The sequence below is a fragment of the Neofelis nebulosa genome, chromosome 11 (genome assembly GCF_028018385.1).
Source record: "Neofelis nebulosa isolate mNeoNeb1 chromosome 11, mNeoNeb1.pri, whole genome shotgun sequence".
NCBI lineage: Eukaryota > Metazoa > Chordata > Mammalia > Carnivora > Felidae > Neofelis > Neofelis nebulosa.
The window spans coordinates 20,796,297-20,808,748 of NC_080792.1; the positions used below are offsets into that span (position 1 = coordinate 20,796,297).

At 42.5% G+C, this 12,452-nt stretch overlaps 1 protein-coding gene across 5 annotated transcripts in view; it reads right to left on the reverse strand.

Annotated features, from left to right (window-relative positions):
- The window catches only part of RAB27B (RAB27B, member RAS oncogene family), a 148,656-nt gene that overhangs the window by 50,022 nt on the left and 86,182 nt on the right, over window positions 1-12,452 (reverse strand). For 2 of the 5 annotated variants that reach the window (XM_058692037.1, XM_058692034.1), the window contains exon 1: window positions 6,799-7,081. The exons of 1 other annotated variant lie outside the window; for it this stretch is intronic. The gene's annotated coding sequence lies outside the window, so the exon portion shown is untranslated. Of the gene's footprint in view, window positions 1-6,798; window positions 7,082-7,118; window positions 7,256-12,452 lie in introns of those variants that run through there. 2 more of the 5 variants (XM_058692039.1, XM_058692035.1) reach the window with 2 other exon arrangements.

A 12,452-nucleotide genomic window follows, 5' to 3' on the forward strand; every position in this document is an offset into this window, starting at 1 on the left:
TATAGCTACTACTTCTCCCCGAGGGATGACACCTGGTCCTGTGGATGAGCAACGTTTTCCAGCCGCTGTCAGCAGCCTGATCTCTCCCAGGAGGTTCAGATTCTGGAAGCCATTTCCTTGAACATATCAAACTGAACGACCACAGCTACCCCAAGCGTAGTATGTCTTTCTCCCCCAACCTGCTTCATCTTTTTTATACTTAATTTCAGTTTGGGGGACCACTATTCATTCATCTCTTACCTCAAAACCAGCAACTGAGACTTTATAAAAATTTCTCTTCTCTCTCAATGTCTGGTCAGTGCTACTCTTGTTAATTACTTCTCTAACCTGACATCTCTTCTCCAACCTTACAATTACTGAGCTAACTTCAGTCTTCCTTTATTTCCCACTTCTAACTGATCTCTCTACAGTTTTAACCCTCTTAAATTTACCTTCCTATTTATTATCACAATATTGCATTGAAACCACTAGCTTAAACCTTACCTGGCTACACTAAACTTGTCGTTCATGAATCTCTCTAACATACCAGATTCTAAGTCCTTCAAGAATAGGAACGATCTTATTCATCTTTTACAACCAAAATACCAAATATGCTGCTGACACATAATAGCTACTTTGTGACTTCTTTCTTTCAATAAAAAAAATTCAGATATATAAAAATTATGCCAGAGATTAAATTGTTATTATCAGTTTTAACATGGTGAGATCTTTTATTGAAACAAATACCACTGTCAACTTTGACTTAACTAATGGCATTTTCTCCAAAGTTTATGCTATCCAGGTGCAGAACGTCAATAAGTCTTCGTGTTCTCATTTCCATCTTCTGGATCAAGTTATCATGCACAATAACATGTTTACTCTAAAATAATAATAGTAATAATAAAATAAAATAAAAAATAAAAAAGACTAACTAGAAAGGAGTTCTCAACTATTTCTTTAATCCTTCTATTCCAATTTCTACACTTTTAAAAAACATAGTTCCTGAAAAATAAGACAGATAAAAATGCTTCTGCTGGTTATAAAATATTATGATGCAAACATGGCTTCTTGCTTTAAGGATATAGTCAACATTTATGAATTCAAATTGTTTCTTTTCTCTTTTGTATTAGTTCTGCATCCTTAAGCTGCCAAGACTACCCTTGTGTGTGGATATTTACTATACTGATTTTAAGAATCAACATTCTTAAATGTTGATACAACTTTAGACTGATTACAGCAGACTTCAAGGTTTTAGTCACTAAAATCATCCTAATTCAACACTTTCCAAGAACTGATAGGAAACTAGCTTCTGGTTTCCTGGGCCTCATGCATGCGTTTATTTTAAATGTCAAAGTGTACTTTGAAAGAGTGAAAAACCATAAGGAGTCAGAACCATGAAGACCACACTTGGTTAGAAACACTGCTGCGAATTAGAAAGGAGAACATTATGATTCAAGGAAATTCATCTTTGCACCAACTCAGTTATTATCATATAGTTGTTTTACAGGAAAAAAACACAACACAGAATTCAAAGAATTCCTCCCAGTTTGCACAGGAAACAGATGCACACCAGGCCCTCTCCAAGTCTTGAGAGGAGACCAAGTCCAGGGGTTGGTATAGTTTTCCCCATCAGAGGACAATACACAGGTCCTTATCCTCCATTTTTCATCTCACCCTCACTTTTATCTAGGGATGCTCTCATCCCCCAGAAAAAGGTATTAGATATGGGGCGCCTGGGTGGTTCAGTTGGTTAAGCGTCCGACTCTTAGCTTCATCTCAGGTCATGATATCACGGTTCCTGGGTTTGAGCACTGCGTAGGGCTCCCTCTCTCTCAAAATAATAAATAAACTAGAAAAAGGGATTAAATAAAGGATAAGATACAAGGGGTAATAAATGTCATTTGGCTCAACTTCCCAGTATAGGCCATCTCTGCAACAAATAATTCTTAAAGTAGCACGTTCTCTGGTCTTCTTTGGTTTTATCCAGTCTCTGCAATGACTTCCCAAGTGGTCTCTCCAGCCTCACCTTGTGCCCCTCTCCACCCCCTGCCTTCCACTTAAACCCTCTATCAGCTTACTGAATGCACCAAACTCTTACCCAGGTCAAGAACTCAGCAGGTGCTTTTGCTCTATCTGGATTTTTCTCTCTTAACTGTCCATCTGACTGTCACCCAGACATCCTTCAGTTTCAACTGAAACACAATTTCTTCAAACAAGTTTTCTTGACCAATCCCAGCATTATTCTTTCCCATTTAAAGAAGTTACTTGTGATCACAATACCTTCTCGACACCCTTTGACTTTAACTCTCTTTCGGTGTTGTCAATTCCTTCCCATTTTGGAACACTACTTTCTTTTATGTAGAAAGAAGAGGGAAGCACAATAGAAACTGAGTAATTCTACTTTCACTCACATCCACTAACTTCCTTATTCACTGCTTTGCTCTAAATTACGCTAGAATCTTTGGCTCTCCTCAGCATTTTCCCAGGCTTCAGCCCACTCTGTTTTTATTCTTCTTCTTACTATGTTTACAGCTCATGCAACACCTTTGTGAGCATTTCTAATTATATGTTCCTTTGTTCATCTGTTCTATGAGCCAAATTTTCAAAATTTTTTTTCAAAATTGATTTGGCTAGAGACTCATAAGTTTCCCTAGTGGTCTCTCTTTAGGGATTAAGTGAAATGCTCTTTCCAGCATTTGTTAAAGTTAGTTTATACGAATGTCTTATTTTTAAGAACTCTGTCTTTTGTCAAAGTTACCAGTGATTCCAAATTGCCACAGGCAATTATCACTCCCTGCTCCTCATCACACTCTGCATTTTAGCAACATCTGACACAAGTGACCATTCCCTTTTGTTGGAAACACTTCCTGGTTTGGGTTCCATGATGATACTCTTTTCTGGGGGAGGAGGGAGTTTTTTACTGGCTCCTTCAAGATCCCTCAGTGTGAGAATGGGCCAGAGCACAGCCCTTAGGTGATATGCTCAAGACCAGGGCTCTAACCAGCATCCAAAGATTCTTTGTTGCCAAATGTCTATGCTCAGCTGTGACTTCCTCCAAGTGCTCCAAATTCTATGTCCAAAAGCCCAATCTGACATTGCCACATGGGTACCTCAAACATACCTCAAAAGGCTAAAAAGGAATTCTGCATTTCCCTTCGGGTTTTGTTATTTCACTTAGTGTTATCCACCTTAGGAAACAGCCTCATCATCTCTCCAGTGTCTGGTGATCATTTTGGTTCTTCCTTTTCTTCATCCCATCCCTTATCCAATTTGTCAGCAAGGCCTGTTAGCTCTGCGTTCAAACAGTTCCTGAATCTATTTCTCTCCAGGACCACTGTTCCAACTCTTATCTATGCCACTGTCATCTGCTGGAATAGCCTCCTGGCTGGTCTCTCTTCTCCTCTGCTGGCCCTACAGTGTCTTCTCTTCAAGGAGGCCAGGGCGATCTTTTAGAAAGATGGCCTCCTGTGAGGTGCTTCCTTTGAATTGTACAGCATTCTCCCACCCCTCCAGGTCATTCTCATTATTTGATACTAAATTTTTTTAAACAGTACTGAAAGTTGTATAATTGATAATTTGTATATTGACTTACATGTCTGTCTCTCTAAGCAAGAATGTAATTTCCATGATATTAACCTCTATTATCCACTGACTTAGAAGAATACTAAGGCTCAGAGTATGCTAAGCATCTGTTGAATGAATTTTCAATAGACAATGTCTAAATCATGGTGTCTTCTCACCTCATCCAGAATACAAATCAAAACTCAACATGTCTCTTAGGACTCTCAAAGCCCTCTGTGACCTGGCCCCGTGATCGCCGCTCCCCTATCTCTTGCTACCCCCTCCCCCTCCTCCAGGTGTGCAGGCTTCTTTGGTTCCTGGAAGATGCCACACAAACCCCTGCTAGTTATCCTTTCTGTCTGGAAAACTCTTCCTGCTCACAACCACATGGCTCACCTGCTGACTGCCTTCAGGCCAATATTCAAAGATCATCTTCTCAGGAAGGCTGTCCCTGGGCATCTGATCTAAAGTTTCGACACTCACTGGGCCATGCCACTGACACTTTCTGCATGCCTCCTCTGCTTTATGTATTTTCTCCTAGCACTTATCTCTAATAGATTATCTCCTAGCACTACCTCTAATAGCACTTATCTCTAATAGAGTCAACATAGTATTTGATATAATATACTATATCTTATATTACAGGTGTGTATCGTGTTTACTCTCTATTTGCCCAGTGAAAGGCAAGCTCTGTGGGGCCAAAGATGCTTTTGTCTGCTTTGTCCAACCCCATCCACACAGAGCTCAGACTAGTGTTAGACATCAAGAAATATCTGTTGAATAAATGAATAAGAAACTTCCATCCCTTTTCTTAAAACACTGAGCAGTTTTTTTTAGTTAGAAAAGACAACTAATTAAAGATTTGCTTGATTATGTGTTAAACAGAGCTTTAATCTCATTATTGGTAACCTAGACAAGTTTCCTTCATTCTATGAGAGAAGGTTAATATTTGGAGAACATGAATAATGATTGTGTGAAACAAATTAAGTAATACTCTCAACTCCATTTATGAGTTTTACAATAGGCTTTTATTATGCTTAGTAATGTTGCTACTTCCTACTACCATATAATGAACTTCATCTCTAGCTACACCTAATAATGAGTAAAAAATCATTCTCCTTTAGGGGCGCCTGAGTGGCTCAGTCAGGTAAGCATCGGACATCAGCTCAGGTCATGATCTCATGGTTTTTGGGTTTGAGCCCCTCATCCGGCTCTGTGCCCACAGTTCAGAGCCTGGAGCCTGCTTTAGATTCTGTGTCTCCCTCTCCCTCTGCCCCTCCCCTGCTCGCGTTCTGTCTGTCTGTCTCTCTCTCTCAAAAATAAACATTAATTTAAAAAAAAAAAAAAAGCATTCTCCTTTAGCCACAAACTCTACAAAGTGACATTCTCTTCATGGGAAACACCTGGTTTGTCCTGTCTACTGTAATTGTTTTCCTTCATCTCGATATTACAATTACTTGCTTAACAGCTGAATAATTGGTTAACCGACCCTGATGAATCAACTCAAGAAACTGGATTGATTGTGAGCTGAGCTTTATGCGAAAAGTTGGTCTACGTTTCATGCTGTACTACTAATTTGAAAGACCAAAAACCTAACATGAAACTTCCCGGAGTCAGGAGGGTGGGAAAAGAGCAGATTTCTGTTCTAAACCACCTGGAGTTTGGCATAAATTCCACTTTTCCAGAAAAAAAAAAACAAAAAAAAAAACCAGTTAAATAAATGAAAAGCAATTCAGAAACCAGCAGATCATGTTAGAATAAAGCCCATGCGCCAAGGAGCTGAGACCAATTTACGAGGGTTACCTTCCCTATCAGGTCAAATATGCCTATTCCAGAAATGGTCTGTGCGAGTTGTCATTTGCTTACATTTGACAGATTCCCTTTATCCCTTCTTGGCAACTATCAGAACAGGCTCATCCAGTTTCATCTGAAATGTTTTGTCTTCCTTTCGAAAGTACTGATGGTAACATTTTATGGCAGGCCATAGTTCTTAAGCAGAAAAGTCTTATTAATATTAAACTACCTGTCAAGATCACTCTTTTTTGGTCATCCGTAAGAATCTCCTCTTGCCGTAAAGAAGGGCTGATCCCATCCAGGTAGAGGATCGTGCTGAGAAACTATGAAAAATAACCATTTAGGCGGAACGGCACAAGCCAAGCATGACTCTCACTTCATACTACAATGTAGACTTTATAATAACTTGAGAATTCACCAGGCTATAATGCTGAAGTCCATCTTTTCTGTTAACTTCTCAAATTCAGCACTATACAACCATGCATATATCTATTTATTTATATCACTGAATATGCACGACTGTAACTAAATACTAAGAACGGCACACATTTAACAAAATAGAACTAAATAAAAATTCATAGCTACTGTTACCTTAGATAATAATTTTGTTGCTAATGACCTTGGAAGGACATTTATTAATTTGGGCTTAATTTAATAATGTATCATTTAGATCACGTGGAACCTTATACTCTTAAGTTTAGCTCTTGAAATAAAAAGCCAGTAAACATGTTCCAGGTGTGGTGACTTTAACCAAACACAGCTTTTCTCTAGGAATGCAGCCTCCAGCTTTCGCTAGTCACCTGCTTCAACAGCTTTCGAATGATCAAATAATGTTGTGTTGGGTGGGAAACTCTTGGAAGCCAAGGTCCTGTGACCACTTGAACAAGCACACACGCCCTAGTAGCTGCCACGCTTGGATCAGATTTGGAAATAAGTGAGCCAAAACCTGGAAGACAGACATTGCTTTTGATGTCTCTGCGGCCACCTACACCTGAGGAAGTGCAAGGAAATGTCCTATCACTTACCTGGCTTGCCTCACTAAATGACTTCCCCTTCAATGAAACTCTAAGCATATTATGGTTATGATTACGATTACGATTATGATTATGCTGGCTGGTTTCGAGCTACAAATGGAAAGAAAATGGCATTGCTGTGCCCGGGGTTTTTTGGGGAGGGGGTGCTGTTTGTTCACTCCTAGCCAGCTGTCGGATACGGGAACAGCCAGGGTCAGCCTTCTCGAATGTCCCCGAGACCCCGGGTCCCCGCGGCGGCTGCAGACCCGCGCGCTGGCGCCCGGCCCCGGCGCGCGCAGGGCGCATACCCTGCAGGCTCGGCTCGCCCCTCTCGGGGCCTGCCGCCTCCCGTCCACGTCTCACTTCCTTTTCCCCGGCCCGCCGCCGCCGAGAACACCCGGACTGGGTGGGATCGCATTCCTGCAAGAACAGCCCGGCTCGCCCAACTCACCAGCCGGCGAAGTTTCCTCGCGAAGAGGGCCGGGTGTCGGGTTTCAGAAATCTCCTTTCCCTTCCCCAAGCCCGTGAGCCCCGGGGCTTGTCCACGCCAGCGGCCGCTCGGGATCCGCTCTACCGGGCGCCACTCATGGGGACGTCTCCCCGCTTTCCAGCCTGTGGCTCGGGATGGGTCCCCGGCCCCTGCCCGTCGGGACTGCCGGTGGCAGGACTGGTAGCACCACCCCTGGGTCGGCCGAGCCGCGGGGATCTGCAAGGTCTGGGCGAGAAGAAGGCGTGTCTCCCGGTCCTAACGCGGATGTGCCGGGAGCTCACCTAGGGCAGATCTCGCCGGTGACTCAAAGGCTCTGGGCTTCTGGATACGTTCCCCACACTGCCAGGCTGGAGGCCCTCGCAGCGAGCTCATTTTTATTCCTCTGCGTTCCCGTGTTTTCTCTGATATCTCTCATTCAAAGCGCCCAGGGCACTGTGAGAACTGCTTCCAACGCGTCGCATTTTCTCCTCCCGGGGAAGTCTCATGAGCTGCGGGGAGAGCACGGAATTGCGGGTGGAGAACAGAGAAGGGCCCCGGGAAATAAAAGGGGACTTAATGAAATCAGTGTTTTAAAAGCTAGAACCTGTTCGTGTGAAGGCATTAATCAGTACGCACCATGCTCCTAACGACACTTCAGAGATCAGGAGGGTAGTAAATTATAGAGGTCATGTCTATGAGGTCAAAGGAAATCAAGAGCATACCCATTCACTGAACCAATATGGGTTAAGTACCTACTCTGTGGCAGACCCTGCTCTAGAGACTTCCAGCTCCTTCTGTCCACAACAAAGTTCCTGGCTGGCTCTCCTGAGGTCACATTTGAGACAGCCTCTGACATCCCTAGGTAACCCACTGGTGGTAAGAGGGAGAAACCAAGGTTGTATACATATCATAGCAGCTCAGTTAATCCTCTGTGAAGAAACCAAGGTTGTATACATATAATAGCACCTCAATTAGTCCTCTGTGAAGAAAATTTCAAAGTTCCGAACCATTGTTCGTAAACAATGAGATGCTATTTAAATTTTAATTGTTTGACCCAGTTCTGGCAGGGTGCTTTAAGGGACGGTGTGGGAGGCACAGCCATTACCAGCTGGGGAGCATCTTGCTGAGAAGTACTGTGGGTGGAGGTGAAGGAAGAGCCCAAACCAAAACCAAAATGCAAGTCCAGACTCATTTTATTTTTTTAATATTTATTTATTTTGAGAGAGCACAAGCAGGGGAGGGACAGAGAGAGGGAGAGAGGAGGAGGAGGAGGAGGAGGAGGAGGAGGAGGAGGAGGGGAAGGAGGAGGAGGAGGAGAGAGAATCCCAAGCAGGCTCCACACTGTCAGCCCGGAACCCGATGCAGGGCACGAACTCAGAGAACCTGAGCCGAAATCAAGAGTCAGACACTTAACTGACTGAGCCACCCAGGCGCCCCAGAGTCAGACTCTTGATCTGGGCTCAGGTCATGGCCTCACAGTTTGGTTGGTAAGATTGAGCCCCCATATTGAGCTCACTGATAGCTCAGAGGCTGCTTGGGATCCTCTCTTTTCCCTTCCTGTGCACACATGTGTATATGGTCTCTGTCTCGCTCTCAAAAGAAATAAACTGAAAAAAAAAAAAGAGAGAGGACAATGGGAGAAATTAGAGGGTCGCACAAGATTCTATCTATTCTATTAGGAAAACGTGGAAGTCCTATTTCCTGTGCCTCAACGTTCTTATCCTGAAAATGGAGATAATAAAATGCCTGACTAGTGTTATTGTGAGTAAATGAGATCATATCAGCAAAGCTCATACAATTGTGTCTGGCAAGATAAATTTTATATACATGTTGTCCATACGTGCTATTTTGTAGCACTCATTTACTCCATTCTCCCAAAGGCCTGATTAATAAAAATTATTCTGATCTACTAGGAGGAAGTATAGGAGGTTTGGGTTGTACATTTTCAAAATTATGTATGCTGGGAATATTTATGGTAAATCTGTTTTCCATCCATCAGCAATATCTGAGTATATAACAAGTATGTGTCCCTGGGCCTGGAGAGAGATAAAAGAAAGAACTTTACTCTGAATTTATTCCATTGTACGCAGCATATTAATTTAAAGTGATTCTAAATAAATAAATAATTCTCTGTACTAATCAGTGAAAAATATGAATTCTTCACCCAGTTTATGTATTCACTTACATTAATCCTAATAGTTATTATTTCCCATATGGAGTTTATAAAACTCTTGCCCAGAGATTATCTCATTTGACTTGCACAACACTGCTTTGTTGCTTTCACAACATTGCTTTCACAACACAACAGGTATTATTTTTATTTTTCCCATGTTAAAAAGGAAGAAAATGAGGGCTGAGAAAGTCCCAACAATGTGCCCAGAATCATCAAGATCCATAAAGGTAGAACTCAGGTTTGCTGGGGCGCCTGGATGGCTCAGTCGGTTAAGTGTCCAACTTTGGTTCAGGTCATGATCTCCCGGTTCGTGAGTTCAAGCCCCACATCAGGCTGTCTGTGGACAGCATAGAGCCTCCTTTGGATCCTCTGTCTTCCTCTCTCTCTGCACCTCCCCCGCTCTCAAAAAATAAATAAACATTAAAAAAATAAGAAGAAAAAAGAACTCAGGTTTGCTGATCCCAAAGGCAGGGTTCACGGTGGTCACCACACAGTGCTGCCTCCCTAGTATTTCTAGAAAATGTTCCTGCTGTGAGAAAGTCTGATAGACATTTATCATCTGCTTTTCTTGTCACCCTTCCCCAGATAAGTGTGCCAGCTGCCTGATGGGTCAACTTTTGCAGGGACAGCCCTCCTGGAGTAGCTTGCCGCATAAGTCCTGTCTTTGGGCTCTGAGGCTCAGAGGCATTAGTGTTACATAGTGATTCTACTCAGCCACTTGAGAGTGGTGGAACTTTTCCTTCCCTGTGGGAAGACAGGTTCCAAGGAGGAGACGGTGGTGGGAAAACAAAAGAAATAATTCCGGGCCATCTCATGAAGGCCACTTTGACTAGAGGTAGAGCAGAATAAAAGACTGTGCAAAACCAGTGAAAACAAAGTGACAGCATTATGTGTCATAATCAAACATAACTGCCGGGGTGGGTGAGTGGCTCAGTCGGTTAAGCATCTCACTTCAGCTCAGGTCATGATCTTGCAGTTAATGAACTCGAGCCCCATATCCGGCTCTGTGCTGTCAGCTCAGAGCCTGGAGCCTGCTTCAGATTCTGGGTCTCCCTCTCTCTCTCTGCCCCTTCATCTCTCCCTCTGTCTCAAAAATAAATAAACATTTTTAAAAAATAATTGCCTTCCTGTACCTTAAGTTTATGTACCACAAATTAAATAGACATAAATTGTCAATAGGTTTATCAATCAATAAATACAGCCCCAAGGCAAACAGATACATAATGTACATGTACATTTCTAGTTAGAAACGGCAGGGGCGCCTGGGTTGCTCATTCGGTTAAGCATCCAACTCTGGATTTCTGTTCAGGTCATGATGTCACAGTTCATGAATTCAAGCCCTGCATCGGGCTCTGTGCTGACAGGGCAGAGCCCGCTTGGGATCCCCTCTCTCTCTGCCCCTCCCCCTGCTTGCTCGCATGTCGTCTGTCTCTCAAAATAAATAAATAAACTAAAAAAAATTTTTTTTTAATTACAAACAGAGGGCATCTGGATGGCTTAGTCAGTTAAGGGTCTGACTCTTGATTTCCATCCAGGTCCTGATCTACAGTTGTAAGATCGAGCCCCACATTGAGCTCCACATTGTGGAGCCTGCTTGGGATTATCTCACTCCCTCTACCGCTCGTGCTCTCTCTCCTGCTCTCTAAAAAATAAAAAATAAAAATTTTTTAATGGCAAATTGATCACATGTGTTTCATCCTGTCTTCCCCAAACTCCTCTAACATGAGAATAAATGGATTTTTAAATGTTATGGAGTCATAAAGACAAATACAAGGGAGAGAAGACCTCAAAAGACAAAATAAACTGCAGTAGATGGTTGAAAGAACCTAAATCAGATGCAGACTCGTAACCGACCTGTTAGAGGAGAAGAGTTTACACACTGCTTGCCTGGAGGAGAGATTATGGATAAGAAACAAGACAATTTTCTGTGCGTTAGCCTGGGCGACTCAGGCCCAAGAGGCAGAAATACCACCATAGAAGGAGGCCAGGCGGTAGGGTGAACACAGGGGTTTGCTTAGACGTCTGTATACCGAATGCTTGGACCCAAAGCTTCCTTCCCCACTGCGGTGCAATCAACCAACCATAAGTTCCTCCATCTGTTCAACCCAGCCTCCAGGAGATGAGAAGTTTGTTTTCTGGAGAAAGTAAACTAGAGTAATTTGTGGCTTATCAGATGAACACGAATTTTCACTCTGCTCCTATAGAAGATGAATTAAAAAGAAATTTACATGCAAGACAGGAAAAAACTCTCAAAATTGAAAATACACTCAAAAAGTTTTTGAATTTGACAGACAGGTTATAAGATTATGTTGAAAAATCTTCAGGAAAACAGAACAAAAAGCCTAGGGAAATAGAACAATTGGAGAAAGGGGAAATTTTTCTGACTAATGGGAATCCCAGAGAGTTCCAGAAAAGAGGAGTTCTTTGTACCCAGAAAGAGTATTTGAAACATTGTTGATAAATGTGTGTGCAGTGGAGACTGGAAGTGCTCATCTGATTCCTTGTCCTCTTTTTGCTGAGCACCCAACTGGATTTCACTTCCTAGCCCTTTTCAGGTAGAGAGGCATGTAATTGAGTTCTAGCCAACGGTATGCGGGCAGCCGTGATGTATGCTACTTCTAGGCCATTCCCAGGATTGGCCTATGAGACCCTCCATGCTTTCCCTTTTTCCTTATTAGTATCCAGACACAACGCTCAGTAAAGAACTCTGCAGCCTTAGAAGACAGAGCCCTGAGATGAAAGGAAAGTACGGCTCTGAATATTCCATACTGTGCCATCCATGATGGCACAGAAGCCCCAGCCAGCTACCACACACATTGGACGTGACAGGGACGAGAAATACACTTATACCATATAAAGCCACTGAGATTTTTGGACTTATTTGCAACAGCAGTTAGACTATTCTGACTGTTACTATTTGAAAGATCATTTGTGAATAACTTAAAATAGATACAAAGTTTACAAAACAGATTGGAAAAAGAATATAACTAACTCCAGGGGGAGAAACGGCTCTGAGAGGAAAGATACATAATGATAATATACCACTTTGTTCCAACGTAGATATGATCAGAATCATGGGAACAGTGACAAGAGAGTAACCATGAACCACGATGTGTATAATAATTAACAATTAAATTTTGGGGTGCCTGGATGGCTCAGTTGGTTAAACATCTGACTTCAGCTCAGGTCATGATCTCATGGTTCATTTGTGCCCCATATTGGGCTCTGCATTGAGTGTGGAGCCTGCTTGGGATTCCCTCTCCCCCCCCCCCCCACACCACCCCTTCCCCACTTGTTCTCTCTCTCTCAAAATAAATATAGAAACTTTAGAAAAGAAACGTTAAATCTTTCTTGAATTTCTTTGCCTGCCTTTTAACCAATTATCAGGTAATTTTCCAAGCATCCAAACTAACATTGATTGATGTAAATTCAGGTAAATAATGTCTTTTCTCCCAAAATATGT